We start from the raw sequence: 17,063 nt of genomic DNA on the forward strand, positions 1-17,063 counted from the left end.
ATAAACTGAGATCTTTTGGAAAGTATGGGATGAGGGCATGATGTAGATGGTATAAAGTAATGGCTGGACATTGTCCTGATTTTGGAAATGATAGAGTTAATTTTCTTCTCATAGCTGACACAGTACTGAGTTTTGGATTTACAAATGAGGATCATTATGAGAATACACTGAGGTTTTAGTTGTTACTAAGAGGTATTTACACTGAGACAAGGAGTTTTCGCTTCTCACACTGATCTGGCAGCAAGAAGGCTGGAATTACACAAGAACCTAAAAGGAGGCACAGCCAAAGGGGTGTTTTATACTGTAGGACAGACAACATGCTTAGCATATAAACTAGGGGTAAAATGCCTGGGGGGCTGCTGCTCAGGTATAGGCTGGGCATCACTTACTTGATGGTGAACACTTGGTTTTCATTTGCATCACTTGTTTTTCTATAGTTTTGACTTTCTCTTTGTTATTTTCCCTTTCTTTACCATGGTATTATTATTGCTACTACTATTATTATTATTATATTAAACTTTTTTTTATCTCAACATACAAGTTTGCATTTTAACCTTTCTTCTTCTCATCCCATTCCACTGTGCAATAATGAGTAAGCAGCTGTGACAGTGTTAAACTGTGTTAGCTGCACTCTAATACTTGCAGTCATGTTAAAAACACCATCAGACTCCAAATACCTTTAGAGACAATGCACTCACTTCCCTCAGGCTTTCAGATGAGGCAGAAGAAAATCCTATCCCATGATTATTTTTCCTGTGAAATGCTGTTTAAGGGGTTCTCCATTTCTTTACAGGGGATGTGTAGGCAGCAGTGCAAAGCTTTCCCACTATGCACACTTTTATTTGAAAAACCTTTATTTTTCAGATTGCACTACGTCATTAAATGTCTGTAAACCGAAATACTAAGATCTGAAGAGGTTATTTGTCTGAACTAAGGAGCTCTTATGTTAGCAGTGTGATGAAGAGAGACAAAGTGCCATCTAGTGAAAGCAATAATTTTAACATAAAGAAAAAGTTAAGATCTTACTGAAGATTTGTTTGATAGTGTCAATTCCCAGATGTGTGAATATAGTCAGTGTTTTATTAACATAATATCACAATTTATGCAGCAAGGCAATTATGGCAATTATTCAAATCTATGAGTACTCTGTGAACTTTTGCAATTTTTTTAAGGAAAAAACCCCAAACATATTAAATCCCTTTTATGTGTACAAAGTGAAGCATGGCTAAATTTTGCTAGAAGTGCTGTGGTTATTCTGCAAGAGATTTTCCTTCAGAGACACCAACAGTCCAGGATGATGCAGAGCCTGTGTGGCTCCAGTGCAATGGAAGCCCTACACAGGACTGAAATGCTGAGGTCAATAAGCACATTCATTTTAGGAAAACAAGGGAAATTACACTGGGAACTTCTACCTCTCTCTCTTCTACCCACTCTTGAGTTTATCTGGTTTGTAAACAGGTTCTTCAACAGAAATTGCACAGTGAGATTGCTCTGAAATCATTCATGTTCTGGATCATGGCATTTACGGTATTTCCCCATGGTAAATAAAACAATTTTTTTTAAGAAATAGAGCAGAATATTCACCAAGTCACTATGCAGAAATTTGAGCTAATTAAAATATTGGATTACTTTTTGATTTTCAAAAAGATTGACAAAAGTTTGCCTCAGATTCCTGAGATACCTTACACAAAGTATATTTAATCTAAGGATTTACATATCTGCTTTAGTGGAAATATTATTTTCAGGGAATGGAAGTAAAATGTTACGCTTGTGTCCTTATTGTGTAATTCAACCTAAATTCCTCATTGTTTTACAATAATTAGCTACTTTGTATCAGCAGATCTTCTGATGCTGGTGCCTCTCTCTAGCCCAGCAACTATCAAAAATACAAAACACTTCAGCTTCATAGTCTGAGTGTTGTGACTATCACTTCATTGGATAAATGAAACAGGCGGGGAATGCAATCATGGCTTTGTTACTGTATCCTGTTCAATGCTAAGCACATTGCTAACAGTCCAGACTGCTTGTAACCAGAATGGTTGATACAGCTGTGCTGTAAATATACATGTAAAATAACCAGCAGCAGAGTTAACGTGCCAAAACTTCCCTGCATGCAAACTCCTTTGCAAATCTTCCTACCAGTTGTCCTTATTGAGATTTGAGAAGTGAGCCTGCCTGACCCCCAGAGTTAATACTACTGGCATTTCTCATCTCTGAAGATATATTTGATAACTATGTCCTGAGAGAAAGAATCTGAAAAAATGCTCTTATTCCCCTGTTCATGTGAAAGATTAAAGATTCTGAAGTCACCTCAATTATAGAACATTGTCACCTTTAGTTCACTTTCCCTGGACCTTTATTCTGCATCCAACACACTGCGGTATTATTTGGATTATCATGTCTTTCTTTAAACTAGCCTGGTATTTCCTAGTATTACTTCCCATTCTCATGATAAACTTGCTTTACCTAACCAAAATTTACTTTACCGCTAATTTGGTCTTCCTTAGTTTGTAAGGAGAAAGGGTTTATAAACACTACATAAATCTTTAGCAGAATCAACTACTATGCTTTTACTTTCTTGGTAAAAGAAAAAAGTCCCTTTTTATAAATTGATTTAGAATTCACAGCACTGGGGCTTAGAAGTGGTTGAAAAGCAGAGTAGGTACTGTAAGCAAATAGTTGTTAAACCCACATGGTGAAGGATTTGGAATGGTTCTGTGCATGGGAATAAGTAATAGTAAAATTAAAGGCAGACCAATTAAAAAAAAAAAAAAAGTATTGTGCAGAGCACAGTGGGGTGAAAAAATCCCATTTCCACTATTTCTAGGATGTATCCTATTAATGCATCCCAGGACATTTGTGTCCCCTAGCATGTTGGAGCAATGATAAAGGAACAGTGCCAAGACTATTAGTTCATTTATTAATTTATTCTACCTGCCATCCAAGCACAAAAATAAACAGAACCTGACACTTTGGGGTTAGCTGATTTATTTAAATTCTTCCCTACTTACATCTTTGTTTTATCTTATTTTTAGTTCCCTCTTAGTATTATTTTTGAATAAGAAGCTCCAAGTATGCTTAACCATTGAAAAGTTCCTGACAGTTTCTATAAAAGCAGTAACATTTTCTTTTATTGTAGCTTATGTTGCAGAAAGAGTAGACTTAGAAGTAATAAATATTGACACTCATGGAGAAGACTGAAGATTAATTTCCTTGAATGATTTCTAAATATGCTGAGGAGTTTCAATACATAACACTAATCTCTCAGTGTTTGATACAATACAGCTGGTAGTAATCTTCTTACTTATGTGGCACATATTGCTAATTAAATAGTTCTGTCTTGCCCAAATTTCCTTTTAGGTGTTTGCCTGTGTTTCCTAATTTTCTGCTTACACATTCAATCAGTGATTTATCCCCTATTTTCCCTTTCTAATGTAAGTAAAAGTAAGCTGAGCCAGAAGATTAAAAAAAAAAAAAAAATAGTTGAATATAGTCTGGCATGGAGAAGCAGAGCAGTGGGGCAAAAAAGGCATATCACCAATGGAGCCATCAAGGCCAAAAACTCAGACCCGAGCTCTACTACAGCATATCACATAACTTTACATCAGGAAAGAAGTTAAAGAGTCCTGTGTACTAGATATACATATAACATATATAAATATACATGTAACACATATAAATATGTCTCTTTGCCTGAAGGATCAGGGTCTAATACCAAGCTATCATGAGGAAGAATACTCATGTCTTTCAGAGAGAAGTTCAAAATCGTAAGGTATTAAAATGGTATAACTCCTAGAAGTTAGTGTGGTAAATTTACTCTCCTTGAGCAATCTTCAGATCTCTGACTGTATTTTAGGATATCAGTAAAGCTGTCTGGATTTAAAACCTTGTCAGATGTAAATTGAGGAAACAATTTTTAACCATGGTACATAGCTTTACAAAGCTTTTGGAAAAAACCCAACTAACAACACACCACAAGAAATAAATAGGTAAAATATTTAAAATTATATACTGAAAGGAGGTTTTTCATTCTTTTACAAAAGTATATGTGCATAATCTATATTCTGAAAGAGATATGCCCATATATTTTCTACATACAGTTTCTCGGTAAAAAAAATTAATGTGTTCTTAATATTTATACACTTAATTTGAAATTTATGTCTTCTGGAAGCAGGAAACTAGTTAAAATATTAGATAATAGAAAAGACAAGTCATTGTGTGCTTTCTTCACTAATGTGTTAGAAAATAGTTCCCGTGGGTTTGTTTCAGAGTGTTTTATTAAAATTATTGAAAAGAGAAATCTGTTAATGAAAACAATTGCAATTCAACATAAAAATCTTTAATTTTCTTGCTGAGAAACAGTTGGAAAGTTATGTCAGGTTACATCAGCAGTATTAGGCTGCTGATGCAATGCAGTGTGACTGATGCAGGCTGACAAGATATGCAAGCCAGTGACATATGACTTGGGTAGGGAGTGGGGTGGGGGACAAAAGAAGAAATATGACTTTATCTCAGAAGATAAGAAGCGGATGTTCATAGGCAGAATCCCAACTGGCCTCAATGGCTGTCTTCCTGGAGTTTCAGCAGGGAGCTATCCTTTAATTTATGGAGTTACACCTCTAATTGTAGCCTGGAGTTGTACAGAGAAGGTACAGAAATAATTCTTACTTAAGAGGGCCCCACATAAATTTCATCATATCCTGCTTTAAAGCTCATTTGAAAGTACTTCAAGGAGGTACCAGAAGTGCTTAGACCTTGCAGAAGTTCTCTCCACAGGGGAAATTTGCATATTGTCCAATCATGGTTTTACATTTTCCAGTATCTCATTTAAAAACACATATTTTAACCAACAAATATTCTTTAAAATTAGCGCCCAGAGAAGCATAAATTAGCATGTGAATCACTTTACACAAGTTCAGAGAAAAGCTCTTAACCTTCAAAGGCATTTCACCATTTGCAGAAAGATAGTTTCACACCATTGCTTATGGTCTAGTGAGTATCAGTGACTCAGAAACCCAGGGCTGTTGAATACAAAGCCTGCATGCAACAAGCAACCATAATTTCATTTCCTTGGCAAATGAGCATTAAGCCTACTTAGTACAATTTCAGTAATTCAAGATGAAGTGGAGACAAGGGGAGACAGTTAATGAGGAGTGTTGGTCCATCAAGATAATGATTCTCCTGTCAGTTATTCTGGGCATGATTCCTTTAGTTTCTAAGAATAACTCCACATGATATTTAATATGCCATCACAGTGCATGAAAAAGCAGTCATGCTACTTAGACACCAAGTGAAAAAACTACATCTGAGTTTTATGTAACCCAAAACAGTGTAACAAATATCTTTATCAGATCTGTACCTGCTCAGTTTATATGATAGTCAAAGCTGATAACAAAAATTTGCTTTTAGGGAATAAATGGTCCTTTACTACAGAATATTAGGAAGCTTTACACAATCTTGCAAAGCTCTTCAGCCTCTGACTCCTGAGAAACAGACTTGTTTTCCTGTTTCCCACAGCCCTGAAACGTCTGAATTTGTCACAGTAATTGCTGAAAACCTTGTCAATGTAACCTATACAGTAGTATCTATAATTGTATCTATCTATGTATCTATGTATCTATCTACAATAGTATCTATAATCTCTATTTACATGAAGTAAAGAAAGCAAAGCCATAATAATAAAACTATGGCATGACTGGGACCTCAAGCATAGGACAAGCAAAAACCCCATGGTTTTTAGCAATTTAGGGGAAAATTATCTTCAGCAGAAAGCTCTGTAATAAAGATAGCTCTGCCTTCATCCAATTGCTTGCTTTAACTACTAAACATTTTCTCTATCAGATACATTTTGATGTGGCCATCCTATACAGTTGCAGTACCTACTGAAACATTATAAGGATGTCTTAAACCACCACAGCAGACACAGATTAAAGTTCCCTTGGCATTAGTTATAAAGTGTTAAGGATTCTTAGGTAGCTCTGAAAATATTTGACAAGGCAATGGTTTAGATCCTAATATTTTCCCCTTATTCCTAGCTAATTAAAAACATTATTAGAAAACATTATTCATAGTAGCCTGTAATTCACAGGAGTAGTAAAATTACTTCCAACAAAAATGTACAAGGAAAGTGACTCTCACAGTCTTGACCTGAGATATCCTGTGGATTTGTAATGAAGATTGTAGCTACTAAAAGGATTGTGAACTTTTATGTGATAATCTATGTTTGAAATCTTGATTATAGTCCAACAAATAATTTGCAATATATCCGTTTAGTGGTGTTTGTCTGATTTGCCTGTTGGTTTCTACTGGATCTTTAGGGTTTTGCATGCCTGCTGTTTTTTTCCAATAGATATCTAGATATGTGTAAAAGGTATTTTACTTCAGTATGAATACATGATGACTGACTTCAAACTAGTTTCCTTCTACCATCCTGTTTCACTGCTTAGAAACATATTTTTCACCTCTTTTGCTATGAGCAAAATAATTTGCTAGAATTTATTTCACAAATATTATATTTGTGAAATATTTATTTCACAGATATTATAACAGGCAGGACAATATCAAGGTAAATGTAAGCACATGAATATAAATATAAATAATGTTAAAGCAATAAAAATAAGTAGTGTGATTGAATATATGTCAAATATATTAAATACTGTAGGTGTTTTTCTAGACAATGGAGAGACATCATTTTTTAAAATAAAAAAGTGATTCTTCCATTTTTCTTCTGACTGTTGTGACAAAACTGGTTTTTAAGCTTGTAATACCATCACTTCATAGCAGTACAGTTTGTCAAATGTTAAAAATATTTTCTTTAATTTACACTGTGAATTTGAGGTTTTACTTTATTTTACTTGAATACTACAGAATTCGTGACACCCCAAATACATCTCTTTCACTGCAAATTTTGAGTGATTGAGCCCAAATTTTATAAATGCTGTTTAAACTATATTTGCCCATGGCACACATAGTCATTGCTTTAACACGAAAAATACATGCCCTTTCTGTGAGTCAAAGTATCCTAGCTGTTCCAGCATTAGCAGGCATCATTAGAACACTGCTAGGTACAGCTGAATAAGCTTTGCTTCTGCTATGTCATCTATATTCAAGCCATTAAAAATAACATTGTAAGCTGTTATGTAGTTGTCATATCAGGAGAAAGTCTTATTCTGATTTAATTAAATTTTTCTGGCAACCGATAAAGACAGAGAGTGGAAATAATTAAGCCCATATAGGTTATTCTTTTCATTATTCAATTAGAAAATCTCTAAAGTTTTATCCTTCACTGGGCTTTTTTAGGAAATTCTCAGGTCCTTGCCATTTATTAATGTGTTGATTTATTTTAGCAGGACTGATATCTCTAGTGGATCATAACTGATTTCTGTTGAAACCCCAACATGCAGAAGCTGTTTCAGAGATTTCTCCCCAAATAGTTACAGATGAACTATCACCTGAAATCAGTGTGATTTATTTAAAGTTGAAGACAGCTGTAATGCATGAAATTTGATTAAACGGCTTGGCCACTGCCCAGACAGATATACCTCTGGAAGGTTTTCACCCAGAAGTCCTATGAATAGGCTGCTCAAGAGTACTTGAGGCCGGATAAAAGAACTTGGAATTCCAGTACCCTATTTTAAGGCAGATGCAGCAAAAATGGAGATCAGAAAACTCTGTTATGCCTTTCTATGCTGCATAGAGTGTTCAACACCTTCACTGTATTCAGAGCAGCAAGATGCCTTCAGTCAGTCCTGTGCATATTGGCTCCCTTCTGTCACTGGAAATGCTGTCTTAAATCCTAGCTAAATTCAGCTATAGAAAAAATTGAATTACTCACTCTTGGGATTCACTTCCTCCACACATTGAAACAAGAAAGAAAATTCAGTCCCTAAACACTCATGAAGGTAAAGGCTCAGATATTTCCTCTTTATTAAAAGTTTAATGTTAAACCACAACTATGAAATTGGAAAACAGGCTAGTTTGTTGAGGTTTTTTTAGTCTTTGCATGTTGGAATTTACACTCATTTTCTTCAATTACACGTCTAGTTATGTAAAGAAAAGCTGAGTCTGTTCTTGGTTTGTTTATTTTTATATCTAAAATATTAGTTTGCTATAGCTAAAATGAAAGTTGCTACACTGTAGCAAACTTGTAGCAAAGCTCCAGGGAGAGGTGGAGGGTTGATTGCAAAACCAAGGCAGATGCACTCACGTGCTTACTATGGTACCTGCCTTCTCTGAGAACTTCAAAATGTGTATTTCAGGTCATGCCTAGCCTCCAGCCCAGAGATGTCTTCAGGGGATTTTGTCATGATCTTATGCAATGGACTGGGGGACACAGGACACCAGTTCTCCAGTTCTGGTTATGGATTCCTCCAGAGGTTAATAGCGTGTGGAATCTGGATGTGGTTTACACCACTGCAGAGTCCACAGGGATTTTAATCTGCCATTCTATCCTACAATGGTGAGTTTCTAGGAATTACCCATTGTCCTGTCTGATGCACTGGATGTCCTAAGAACAGTGCCACCAGTACACAAAAATGCTACAGCTCTTAGTCCCCTTTGATGTGATATTTCCACACCCTGCCAGTTTTGGTTGTTCCCTGGTACATCAATTCTAACATTCCAGTTACTATTTCCTACAGTTGAAGGGATATATAGAAGGAAGGAAGATGGGGCCAGGCATAAAAGGCAAGAGACTCTTTTCATCTGCTCTATGATTTTTTGATAAAGAATTACATTTAAAAAATCCATAAAAACAGTGACCAGGTCCACAGCCTAGCAGTCAGTGCACTTCACTTTGCTGAGTTTTGCTCTCAGTACTGCTGTAGTTTAAATTTAAGACTGAATAATGGACCAGTTGCTTGCACCTACTTATACTGTGCACAAAATGGATTTTATGGCTATAAATTTATGGGTTTGTGAAAGTAAGTAATATCATGTGAGCTGTCACTACAAAACACCCATCCAGGACCAAATGAGAAAAGTGCAGCTTGACAAGGGCCTGCATTAACTTGTATGCCAGCTACATAGTGCTCACAGTCAGATCGCATCTCAGTTTTGATTTCAGGACCCTTTCCAGACTAATATTATCATATCCAGGAAGAGATCTGACTCTATCATCCCTGAGCATCACCTCTATTTCATTTGTTTCCTCCTTTGGGCACACAGAGTATTAACATATTCCTGCTAAATATATGAAAAGGAATATATTTACATATAATAGCCTTGCTGTAGATGAAAATGAACATTCCTCATTCCTCCAAGCTGCCAACAAGCTATTGTTCAAACAAATGTTTCTTATTGTGCCAAGAAAATACTTGGCTGCTTTATAGAACTAAAAACTATGTGGCTTAGATCATCTGATTGACATAGAAGTGCTTGCTTCCTCTCTGTCTACCAGTACAGTTTCCAAATTGAAAGCTTTAACACAATACTCAACAGCCCTGAGTTGAGTCATTAACAAAACACAGTCTGTGAGATGTTATAGCACTGAAGTAAAAGGTCAATGTAGAGTAATAATGACATTTTGTAGTTATGTACAGTTTTTCATATTCAGTGGTATAAAGATATTTTATAAATTAGTACATAAAAGGTAGGCATGCTCAACTGAAACAGTGAGTATAGATGAAGGAACAACATTATATTTTGGCAAGTATTGCTCTTTTGAGAAGTTCACAGTAGTCCTTTAAATTACTTCACTTTGAAGCAGGATTTACAGAGGAATATTTGTAATTTTTTTTCTGTTTACAAATCATTCATTCTAAATTATTTTATTAAGATATGTATTCCCAAATATTTACAATGTATTCTTTTTCACTGCATTTTATCTGATGGAATATTTAATGTGAGTAGTGCCAATACAGTATCTTGCAAAAATTAATATTACTGTGATCTGTGATAATTATTAGCTAGTATAGCCCTCATTTTGAATAAATTATTTCAACCTCTAAAACCATAGAATTATGAGTAAGTAATAATAGCCTTCTTGACCACTTATTATTTTTCTTTTAAATACCCTTGTTCCAAAAGCTTGAGTAAACATCTTTATTTGTTAAAAGTGTGAGTATTTAATTTTTAAAGTTTATTTTAAAAATGTGCAATTGATTTATCTTCATTTGGAAGCACTTTTAAGGTATAATGGGTTGAAACAGAAATATCTGGAGGACTTTCTCTCTCCTACATTTTCTGCTACAAATAAAATTTTTTATGGTAATTACTGCCACTGTAGCATGAGTGCAATAAACAATCAATACTTTTCATTTACCTTAGTTGTTTTGTACACAAACAACTGTTATGAAGTATGTCTAGAGTAATATTTAACATTAATGCATTTTCTCCACTTTTTCAAGAAACTACTAAGTCAGGGGTTTGATTATGTCTTTCTCTACATTACCTCTTAACAATATACTTTGGGCCTATATTCTCATGAAGTCACTGTCTGGGTTGGATTCAGAGACAAATCTTTGCCTTCTGGCCATCCTAGCTAGAAGCCCACCTGAAGGCTAAGATTCTCTGACCCTGGGATCTTCCCCAGTTTCCCTGTACCAGGATTAGGGCAAAGGGATAATCTCCACTTGTACAAGTGGCTGCCCTGAAGGGTGTTCGCCTCCAAAGCAGTGAAGCAAATTTACCTCAGGCACTCTGTGCACATTTAAAATTACTCATTAGAACTCTCAGCTATGCTAGTCCAGCATTTTAACTGCTAATTCAGGTTAACAGCTCTCTGTTTTTTGAGAGAGGCAATAAACAAGAAGGTGGCATTTGAGAGGCATCACTAGAGAAAAATATTAGGCAGTGCATAACTTAATTCAAGTTTTTGTCATATACAAACTTGCTTTAATAAACCTCCAACTTGTCAAGATCACAGTTGAAAAACACTTTTAAGGTCCAGCACTCCAGTGCAACTAATACTCTTCTTGACATTTGAAGTATTATGTAAGGAGCTTCAGGTGTAAAATGCACTGCAGAGAAAAGACTTTCTTGCCTCACAAAGAAACTCATAAAATGGTTGAATTGTCAGGACAGTGACAGCTAGTAAGGGACAAGAATGCAAATGGATTTAGAGCTGTGGTAGCTCCTGAAGGACACAGGCATTATGTGACAGCCTGGAAACATCTCTGGACTTATGTTCTCCCCTCCAATAAACTCTTGCACCCTACAGACCACCAGGCTAGCAGAGAGCATGAGGCTTGAGCCAAGTTAAAAACCAAGCCAAAGGAGGAGGATACAAGCTTATTTACTCTAGACCTGATCTACCCAGGCTTCCAGGTTTGTGTTTGGTGGGGAGGACAGCTGGCAAAGCAGTGGTGGATGCCAGCAGCTCCCTTAGCTGCCCATATCATATCACAAGCTTCAGGATCAACTTTTCTAAAAGTCATTAATAGTTACAGTAGGACAAAATGCACCCATTTTCAAAAATAAGAAGTGAAATACAAACCACCCTATGCTATCACCACTTAAAAGCACAGAACAGTTCTGATTGTCTTTGGACCTGGCTGATTTTCTAGGTAAATTGATAAGGTAATGACCTTGTATGACCTCATGGTCAGCATGACCTTTTTATCAGAAGACGTTTGTTAAAGTGGGGTCTTTATTGTCACTGACAAAAGCAGGGGACTGGGGCAATCAAAGTCTACCTGCACATTACTGGGAAAACCTGGTGCAGTAAATTAGCCTTCATCCAAATCCCAGCTCACACTCAAAGTACCTGTGTGAGATAACAGCAGAAATTATGTCATTGACTGCACAACCTTTTCTGATTGTTCTCAAAATTTAATCGTCTTTCGTCATGGACACATTAGTCCAATATTTGACCGACTAAATTCAAAGACAAAAGAGGAAAGAACTTATCTCCATTGACATATTCCAGTTCTAAACATACATTTTTCCAATAAAGGAACTAAAATAAAGGTTACTGCCTGTGACACTGTTCTAGTAGAGAATAACCTTCCTCACCCATCAACATCACTTTACAATTACAGTGGCAGAATGGTGTGACTAAGGGGTCCTGGAAACCAACTACCTTTTGAAGATCACACAAGTACCTGTTACATCTGTCCACGGGAACCTGTTCATTTCCTTCTCAGAGGGAGGCAGAAGACTAGGCTCCAAAAGTCAAACAGTGAAAAATACTTATTTTGACTCAGGGACATAACAGAAAATTCAAATATAATTGAGCTTCACAGGTAGAGAGCAACAGTGTATTTTCCTCCATTTCGCAGTAACATACTTCCTCCCCTCTCAATTAATTTCAAAAGGTTTAATTAAGTAAAAAAAAAAAAAAAAAATCTATTACCTTAAATGTAAGACCACTCACAAAGTGGGGTACTATGGAGGGGGAACAAACCAAAAGAGAGCAAAAACTCCAGAAGAGTCTTGAACTGAAGGCCCAGAATTAGTTTAAATGGCACCTCAGGATCATGTACAGGAAGGCAGAATGCTGACGTTTTGTATATGTGTCAATACATAGGTGGGCACATCTATATGTTGTAATCATTCTGGAATATGTTGTCACTTTCAAGTAATTATAGTATACACAGTGTGAAGGAAAAAAATCACTGATAGTGAAGCTGAGATTTCTGAATCCATAATAAAGCATCCTAATTACCTGTTCTTACTTGGTGAACTGTAAAGATATAAAAGTCAATATAAGGAGCATGTGTTCAGGTACTACTCTTGAGCATTTTTAATACACTTTCAAGCAGGCTTTTTCCACTCATGCAACAGTGATCATACCATGATAGGTATGTCAGCTGTGCAGGCTTCCGGCTAATTCCACTGCTGTTAAGAAAAGAAATGTAATCTAGCAAAGCATGATGAGCTGCTGCCAACCTGAGTGGAGCTGCCTGGCCATTGTGTTGTCGCCCAGCACTTTTGACAGTGAAGACTTGAAAAAGCAAGTTAATGGCTCTTTGTGTGCTTTCTCAGGCTAAGAGGAGTTATACTTTAATATCCTGTCTAGGAAGGACATAATTGTTATTTGGAGATTTTCCTTGCTTTCTCTCTTCTTTTAGCTCTTGTATTACAGAGATTAAAACAGCACACCTGGCAAATACCATTTGTTCTTGTATGGTAATTTCCATTACTATCCTTTACTCCTGTAAAACTTTGCTAGACTGAAAAAATACATTTCAAAGGACAAACTAGAAAAATATTGATATAACAGAGCTGCTTTTTGATACTATTCCTTAATCTGATACTTCCTCTATTTTGTACATCTTTAGATATCCATTTTCCATACTTGCTTTAGCCTCCAGCAACCCTTGAGACTATTACATTAACATGCATAATCGGATTGTGATCCTTTATGTTTGCAGTTCACTGCATTCTTCCAGGTTTGTGTGCTCTATTTTTGGCAAAAGCCTATAATTGCATGGATTTATTTAAAAAAATCACATTTTCAAAAGTTACTTGCATATGGTTTATGGCTAATGTCATGCTTTAATGGTAAGTAGGAATTTCAAGTCTTTTGATTGCTGGCTGCAGAATTAACTTGGGAGGGCACTGACAATGAATTATTTCTGTAACTTCTTGGAAAGCTCATTGCTTCAAAACCATGTGCTGGCAGAATTATACCAGTGTTTGGCTTTGAACTCTGCCAATATTAAAGTTTATTAAATTTTAATGTGACAGGAAAGAATTTTTATCAATCTGCATTAGAAATAAGCACATGTATGAGGACTGCAGCATATTAAACAGTAGGGTGTGTTTTTATGTTAATAACTTCTAAGCAGATATTGTTAGCTCATTCTGTTTAAATCTGATAAACCATCCTGCATTGGGTGACAGGATGTTCCAAAACTGGTTTGGAGAAATGTAGGCAGATTTCTGCAAATCCTCTGGTGTTCTGTCTCCATAAAGACTATTTACAGTGTTGTTTTTTTCAATAGCTTTTAGTGCTAGACCATGATAGTCAATAAAGTTATTCAGTAAAAAGATATTAAAACTAGTATTAATCTCAGAGACCACAGAAGAATAGAATTAAATCAAACAGGTCAATGATGCTGATTACTTCCCATCGGTTTACCTCAGAATCAAGGGTAGTGAAATGGTGGTTTGAGCAAGATAAAAAGAACTTGTCTGTGTAATATATTGCAATTGAAAATTTATACTACTTTTTTAAACACTGCACCCAGCACATGTAAAGTACATCTTCAGACCTATATCTAAGAATTACTTAATCTAGTTTGGTTAAGAGTTCTCTGAAATTCAGTGATGAATTTGACAAAGGTAATTTAGATTCACTTTTAATCTTGCTTGTTTGCATATAAAATAGTTTTGTTCCAGTCAAATTGCTGGCAAGATTTGCTAACAAAGGAGGTAATATTTGTGAATATTTCTTAATGTACTGTTGGGTGAATGATACATCTGATTCATCTTGTTTGAAGGGGTTTTTTTTTGTTGGTGATGCATGTCCTTCTCAGAAAATAATGTTTACAACAGTTTTGACTATATATAGTGCTATTTGACTAATACATGAAAGAACCTCTAAAATCTCCATGGATTACATTTTGCACATATGTAATTTTCCTAACACCTACATCTAAGTACAAATGTTTTCCTTATGAACATTTATTCAGATGCTACTGAAAAAGAAACTGTACTTTAAAGCAAATGAAAAAAGACCTGAGAAGAGTAAGGATCTGAAAACAGAATGGTAAAATCATCATAGTTTATTTTCTAAATTGAGGATTGTTTCTTATAAAATAAAAAAGGAAACTTGACATAAGTGCCATCTTATTCCTTTCTTGGCACTCTTCTTTAACTATAACTATTATCTCAGTAAGCTTTGCATGATACTTGAAGCTGACATGGGGGACACACAGGTGTTTTCTGACAATTGGCACTCCATGTCAGACTGTTCCAAGTGCAGAGCATTAGATGAATAGATTACACACCTCCCAGAAGAAAGGTGCAGTGACAGAAGATGTCATGATGTTTACTGGATAAGCATTTATCCTTGGAGTCCTGCTTCCTCTGAGAGAACTTTGAAACACATGGTATGTTCCCTTCTTCAGATACTCAGTTATGAGCTTTAAAGATGTTTCTATTTAATGTTCAAGAGCTTTCTGACATACAACAATGCCTCCGCACATTTGTGCCAACAGAGCTCTCTCCTCAAGAAACATCTCTCCGGATGGGATGAGTTTTCTGGTGGGACCTGCAGCAGTTTCTCACAGCCATGGTCCAGGTTGTGCCACTAATTACCCTCAGTATAAAACCAGCCTCTTTCCAGAGCCCATGAAGCAATTCCTATTGTATTATAGGGAGTCTTCAAGACTTTTTTGTCCTCAAAGCTTCTCTGATTCAAGTGGCTCCTCATAAAGATACTGAAGACACTATTCCAGACTAAGTCATCTTTGCATGGTCTAGAAACTAACAAATAATTCTCTTGCACACAAGTAAGGCTGGAGGAGTTTCTTTCCTTCCAAACACTCTGGATAAAATGCATTAATTTACCATGTGCCTTTGAATACTGATTGTTGTTTATGATCCAATAGATTTCTTATTGCTCTCAGCTACACTGATTTGGGTTATTTTTATGTGTTCTAGAGTCTTCATTACCTTCAATCACTTTCCCACTTTCACTGCTTGAACAACCAGTGTTCTTCACTTTAAAAAATTGTTCCTGTACCTTCCACTATACCTTGCCTGCAGAAATCAATCATGGTGAAGAGGTATAGTTGAATAATTTCCTTTGCAGAGTTTATGCTCTACAGGATAAATATCAGTTTTCCAGGAGAATGATACTTTCATATTTTTAGAATAGATGTCTCATAAATTGGATTGTTTCTACAGCACCATTGCTAGTCCTAATTTCCAAAGCTCATAATTGCAAGGTTAACCATCAATTTCTGCTTCATTTCTGAGGTCCTTTACTACTGAATTGTCAGAAGTGTTGGGGTTTTTCCTATTTTTTTTTTTTGTTTTAGTTTGGTTTTGTTTGGGGTTTTTGTTTGTTTTTGGTGGAGAAGGGTGGACATACTATGTTCAGAGATACCAACAAATAGGTCTTTGTGGTATATATGGCTACATGGTTGTAAAAGATGTTCTCATTGTACAAATTTGATGCACCAGATCACACCTGCATTTAATCTAAGTTATAACTAAAGAGTCTCGACAACTCAATGTCATCCAAACAGCCTTTGTAACTGGATTTATCAGTGATTCCACCTGCAATGGATCTACTGTATATATATATTTTTTGCCCCAGTCAAAAGATTTCTTTACAGTCTAAAACTCACAGTGCACATGTTCTCAGCATATGACATAGCTGCAGTGGCTGGCATATATTGTGTGCAGATAAAGCATGACTGACTTTCCATCTTTGTGTTCACTGCCATCATTTGATGACATGGACGAAAAGAGAAGAACCTATAGCAATCCCATACAATCTGTTGCCCTCAGCATAAATAATGTAGCCTGTTCAGATAAACCAACAAAAGTCCTATTTTGTCACAGAAGCCTAAACTGCTCCTGTCATGAGTGATATTTTATTGCCACACCAATTACAGTGAAATAACAGTTTCTCCTTTGAAATTACTCACCTGGGGGTTGGTTTGCAGATTTCAAATCAAGCTGCAGTAAATAGGAAATTGTCAGAAGAAAAGAAGGCTTCCTTACAGAGAGATTTGTCTCCCACTAGCTTCCCAGGTGCTAAAACAGCTTAAGAAAAAGCTGCTAATTACTCAAACACTAATTGAAAAAGTGTTGTCAGAGAAAAAAAATAATATTTTGTGGAGTCCAGATAAGAGTAATGTAAAGTAATAATAATTACCTAATAAGGCAATAAGCTTTTATATTTTTTCTTAAATAAAGAATCACGGTGACTTACCTCTTTCCTTCTCTTTACCTCTCCTAAAAGTAATTAAAATGAGCAGCTGATGCAAGTAGGCTCCACATATGATATCCAGGGTGTGCTGGATGGGCATCCCAGTCATGTTTCAAGTCACCACTGTGCAGGAATAGATTCAGTAGTCTGGAAGTAAGAAAAATGTTTCTGCTTTTCTGTTAAACTCTGGAAAATTAGACAAGGGGTTAAATACAAACTGCTGGCTTCAATTTAA

General features: G+C 35.9%; 1 long non-coding RNA gene across 1 annotated transcript in view; it reads right to left on the reverse strand.

Annotated features, from left to right (window-relative positions):
- Nucleotides 1–16,847, reverse strand: part of LOC144246391 (uncharacterized) — a 99,552-nt gene extending 82,705 nt beyond the window's left edge. The window contains exon 1 of the long non-coding RNA XR_013340108.1: nt 16,832–16,847. This is a non-coding gene — a long non-coding RNA (uncharacterized LOC144246391). The remainder of the gene's footprint in view (nt 1–16,831) is intronic.
- Nucleotides 16,848–17,063: the final 216 nt, after the last annotated feature.

The sequence above is a fragment of the Lonchura striata genome, chromosome 6, assembly GCF_046129695.1.
Source record: "Lonchura striata isolate bLonStr1 chromosome 6, bLonStr1.mat, whole genome shotgun sequence".
NCBI classification, from domain to species: Eukaryota; Metazoa; Chordata; class Aves; order Passeriformes; family Estrildidae; genus Lonchura; species Lonchura striata.